This window comes from Crinia signifera, chromosome 6, assembly GCF_055691185.1.
Source record: "Crinia signifera chromosome 6, ASM5569118v1, whole genome shotgun sequence".
In the NCBI taxonomy this organism is placed as follows: Eukaryota; Metazoa; Chordata; class Amphibia; order Anura; family Myobatrachidae; genus Crinia; species Crinia signifera.
Window position 1 is genome coordinate 42667814 of NC_139222.1, and position 4958 is coordinate 42672771.

The 4958-nt window shown below is 55.8% G+C and overlaps 1 long non-coding RNA gene across 1 annotated transcript; it reads right to left on the reverse strand.

Moving 5' to 3' along the window:
- Nucleotides 1-936: 936 nt before the first annotated feature.
- LOC146006932 (uncharacterized) lies at nucleotides 937-4630 on the reverse strand. The gene is made up of 3 exons (XR_014444130.1): nucleotides 4503-4630; nucleotides 2746-2905; nucleotides 937-1391 (listed from the first exon to the last, which is right to left on the reverse strand). It is a non-coding gene; the product is annotated as an uncharacterized LOC146006932 (long non-coding RNA).
- Between the last annotated feature and the right edge of the window lie 328 nt (nucleotides 4631-4958).

Consider the following 4958-nt stretch of genomic DNA (forward strand, 5'->3'; position numbering starts at 1 on the left):
CAACTGGGTGGCCTTCTATCCGGATTGGAAGGTACCCAGACCACCACTTACCCTGGGATTCCCTTCCCACTTTTTTTACCTGTTTTTATCTATTGTTTTTTGGAAATAAATTTGGATTTTTACAAGCACTTTGGAAGTCAGCTGTCCCCCTGTGTCCCGTGAGAGGAAGGGTCGCCCATAAAGAAACCTTTCAGTGCACATAGGGCACTTGATCCTGGTGAGTGCACATCTCTAAGGGTTTCCTGTTGGTGGGATTTTGTCTGAATATTGTGTATGCAGAGGTCGGGAGAAGTATAAAGAAACTGCTACATGCACATAGGGAACTTTTCCCAGGTCAGTCCTATATCCTTATTATACGACTGGACGGAAGATTGGTGGATTGTTTCCTTTTCGTGATAGAAACTTATCATCTCTTGAAGGAGGGACTGCAGCGCCATTTACAGACACCATTTGTTGTATATAGGAGCGAGCATGCGGTCACCTGCAGGGGCAAAGGGGGGGGGGGGGTGCTGTCACCTGTAAAGGGTGGGGGGGTTCGCAGGCAGAGGAGGAAGTATGGGGCATGATGTCACCTTCAAGGAGGGGGTGGTACAGGAGGGAGCAGGCTGTCACCTGCAGGGCTATGGGGGAGGGGTCCGCAGTCACAGGAGGGAGCAGATGTCAGGCTGGGTGGGCAGACAGGCTGTCCCCTGCAGGGACAAGGAAGGGCCTGCAGGCTGACACTTGACTGGGGGGGAGGGGGTCGCTGGCATCCCAGCAAGTTACTTGTTTGTGGTCACTGAGTTCAGTGTGTACAGCCAGCAGCCATCCAGACCCATGCCGTGCTGCCTGGTAAAATGTGCTGGATCACCCTCACCCATTGTCCCTGGGCACAGCAGAAGAAGGAGCTGCCAGGCGCCGCTGTAGCTAGTCATATAACCTATGCGTGCACCCAGCTATTTTGAAAGGCAACATTTATTAGCTTCTTCATCAGGACATAAAAAAAACAGTACAATATTGAACATATTTATACATATCAAGCACACAGCGTTACCAGCGTCATCTGAGCGTTGCACCATCACAGCGCAACTGCACCTACGTCCACATGTCACCACGCTGCCGTAATCAGCACATAAACAGTGATGTGCATCACACAGCCTTGAACACCACCAACATGTATTAGTTGCTATTGACGCACAGCACTACACAATCATTAGAAACATAATAGCAACAATAAGCAAAATACAAGCATACAATGCAGACAGTATGATTAAACAATACAATCTAGACAAAAGGAGAATGATTGTAAAACACAATGCAAGCCTAAGATCTCATTGAGTGCTAGTTGTCTCCTCCATCTCCCCGGTGCTGGGTCTTCTCTTCCTGCACCCCACCACTGGGTCCCCGGCAGTCTGAGAGAGAGAGAAAGTGTGAGGAAAGTGGTGGGGAGGAGAGAGAAAGAGAATGGGAAGAGAGAACAGGGGTGAGGCACGAGAGAGAGAGAGAACAGGGGTGAGGCGAGAGAGAGAGAACAGGGGTGAGGCGAGAGAGAGAGAACAGGGGTGAGGCGAGAGAGAGAACAGGGGTGAGGCGCGCGCGAGAGAGAACAGGGGTGAGGCGCGCGAGAGAGAGAGGGTGAGGCGCGAGAGAGAGAGGGTGAGGCGAGAGGCGAGAGAGAGAGGGTGGAGAGAGAGGGTGCGGCCAGAGAGAGAGAGAGGGTGAGGCGAGAGAGAGAGAGAGAGGGTGAGGCGAGAGAGGGTGAGGCGAGAGAGAGAGAGAGAGGGTGAGGCGAGAGAGAGAGAGAGAGGGTGAGGCAAGCAAGAAAGAGAGAGAGAGGGTGAGGCGAGAGAGAGAGAGGGTGAGGCGAGCGAGAGAGAGGGTGAGGCGAGCGAGAGAGAGGGTGAGGCGAGCGAGCGAGAGGGTGAGGCGAGCGAGCGAGAGAGGGTGAGGCGAGCGAGAGAGAGGGTGAGGCGAGCGAGAGAGAGAGAGACGGTGGAGAGAGGGAGAGAGAGAGGGTGGAGAGAGAGAGAGAGAGAGGGTGGAGAGAGAGAGGGTGGAGAGAGAGAGAGGGTGGAGAGCGAGAGAGAGAGGGTGGAGAGCGAGAGAGAGAGAGGGGGTGGAGAGAATGAGCGGGTGGAGAGAGAGAGAGGGTGGAGAGAGAGAGGGTGGAGAGAGGGAGGGTGGAGAGAGGGAGGGTGGAGAGAGAGAGGGGGTGGAGAGAGAGAGAGAGGGTGGAGAGAGAGAGGGTGGAGAGAGAGAGGGTGGAGAGAGAGAGGGTGGAGAGAGAGAGAGAGGGTGGAGAGAGAGAGAGGGTGGAGAGAGAGAGAGGGGGTGGAGAGAGAGGGTGGAGAGAGAGAGAGGGTGGAGAGAGAGAGAGAGAAAAGGAGAGGGGGTGTGGAGGAGGGGAAGTGAAGGAGAGGAGGGGGGAGTGGAGGAGAGGGGGAGCAGAGAAGGGGAGGGGGTGCGGAGTATAGGAGGTGAGCAGGAGGGAAGCGAGAGGAGGAGGGGAAGCAGAAGAGAAAGGGGAGCTGAGGAGTGAGAGGAAAGAAGAAAGGAAAGTAGGGGAGGGGGTGAGGAGTATTGGAAGCAAAAGAAAGGAGAGGGAAACAGAGGAAAAGAGGAGGGGGAGCGGAGGAGGTGGTTGGGGAGCTGAGGAGGAGGGGAGAACAGAGAGCAGGAGCAGACAAGAAGAGGGGGAGAGGAGGAGGAGAGGAGGCATGGAGGAGGTGCAGAGAAGGGAGCGCAGTGCAAGCTGGTGCTGGGTACCTCCTGTGACAATCAGCAGCGATGGTAGCGATGATTTTGCTGCCCCTGCTCCTGGGCAGACTGGGTCTGCTGCACTTTCTCTTCTTCTGTGCTAGTCATCTCTTTCTGCTCCATCTCCCCGGCGCTGGGTCTTCTCTTCCTGTACCCCAGCACAGGTTCACTGGCAGTCAGAGAGAGAAAAGTGTGGGGAAATTGGTGAGGAGAGCAAAAGAGGGCAAGGGGAGAGCAGGGGAGAGGAGGAGGGGAAGGAGGAGAAGAGGGATCAGAGAAGAAGGAGCAAAGGAGTGGAGGAGGGGGATCAGAGAAGGAGCAAAGGAGTGGAGGAGGAGAGAAGCGGACATGTAGAGAAGTAGCACAGAAGGCACTGTGTACCTCTTGTCATTGGTGCTGCATGGTACATGATCAGCAGTGATTGAAATGCTCCTCCTCCTCCGACGACGAAAAGTGGTGGGGAGGAGAGAGAGAAGGGGAGCAGAGAAGAGGAGGAGGGAGAGGAGTAAGAGGAGGGGGAGCAGAGTAGAGGAGGAGAGGAGAAGGGAGAGCAGGAGAAGAAGAGAAGAGGAGAGGGGTGAGGAGGAGGGGAAGTGAAGGAGAAGAGGGGAGGGGGAGTGGAAGAGAGGGGAAGCGGAGAAGTGAGAGAATGGGTGGGGGTGCGGAGGAGATTAGGAGAGCAGGAGGGAAGCAAAGGAGAGGAGGAGGAGGGGTAGTGGAGGAGGGAAAGAGATGTGGTAGCTGAGGAGAAGAGGAGGAGCGGAGACAAGGAGAAGGGAAAGCAGGGGAGGGGTGAAGAGGATTGGAAGCAGAAGAAAGGAGGGGAAGCAGAGGAAAGGAGGAGCAGAGGAGAGGAGGCGCGGAGGAAGGGAAGCTGAAGAGAAGTTGTGGGGGAGGAGAGGAGGAGGGAGCGGAGGATGGAGAGTAGATGAGGAGGAGGTGGGGGAGCTAAGGGAAGGAGTAGGAGAACGGAGAGCAAGAGGAGAAGGGAGAGCAAGAGCAGAGGAGGGAAAGTGAAGGAGAGGAGGAGGGGGAGCATAGGAGAGGGGGGAGAGGTGAAAGCAGAGAAGGGAGAGCAGGAGAGGGGGTGAGGAGAAGGAGCAGACGTGCGGAGAAGGGAGAGCAGTATATGCAGGCGCTGTGTACCTATTGTAATCGGTGCTGCATGATCAGCAGTGATGGAATGCCGGGTTTTCTGCCCCTGCTGCACTCTCTCCCCTTCGGTGCTAGTCATCTCTTCCTGCTCCATCTCCCCGTCGTTGGGTCTTCTTTTCCTTCACCCCTGCATAGGGTCACTGGGAGAGAGAGAGAGAGAGAGAGAGAGAGAGAGAGAAAGAGAGGTGTGTGTGGGGAAATTGGTGAGGAGGAGAGAGATAGAGGGGAAAGAGAGAACAGGGGAGAGGAGGGGGATAAGGGAAGAAGGAGCGGATGAGTGGAAGAGGAGAGGGGGCAAAGGAGCGGAAGAGGAGAGGGAGCAGAATAGAGGAAGCGGAGGAGGAGGGGAAGCAGAGGAGAGGAGGGGGATCGGAGGATGGAGAGTAGATGAGAAGGTGATGGGGAGCTGAGGAAAGGAGGAGGAGGAGAGAAGAAGGGAGAGCAGGAGCAGAGGAGCGGAAAGTGAAGGAGAGGAGAAGGGGGAGCAGAAGAGAGGGGGTGAGGAGGATGGGAAGTGGAGGAGAGGAGGTGGAGTGAGGAGGTGTGGAAAAGGAGCGGACATGTGGAGAAGGAGCGGAGAAGGGAGAGCAGTATACACAGGTGCTATGTACCTCTTGTCATCGATGCTTCATTCTACATGATCAGCAGTGATGGAAACACCATGTTTTCGGCCCCTGCTCATGGGTCTTCTGCACTCTTTTTTCCACAGTGCTAGTCATCTCCTCCTGCTCCAACTCCATGGCGCCGAGTCTTCTCTTCCTGCACCCCAGCACGGGGTCACCGGCAGTCTGAAAGAGAGATAGAGAAGTGTGGGGCAATTGGTGAGGAGGAGAGAGATAGAGGGGAAAGAGAGAGCAGGGGAGAGGAAGATAGGGGTTGTGGAGGAGGGGGAAGTGGCGGAGAGGAGGGGGATCAGAGAAGAAGGAGCTGAGGAGGAGTGGAGGTGAGGAGGAGGGGGGGGCAGAGGAGGATGGGGAGCAGAGTAGAGGAAGAGTTAGAAGGGAGAGCAGAAGAGCAGTGGAGGGGGTGCGGAGGAGGGAAGCATAGGAAAGGAGGAGGGAAGCAGA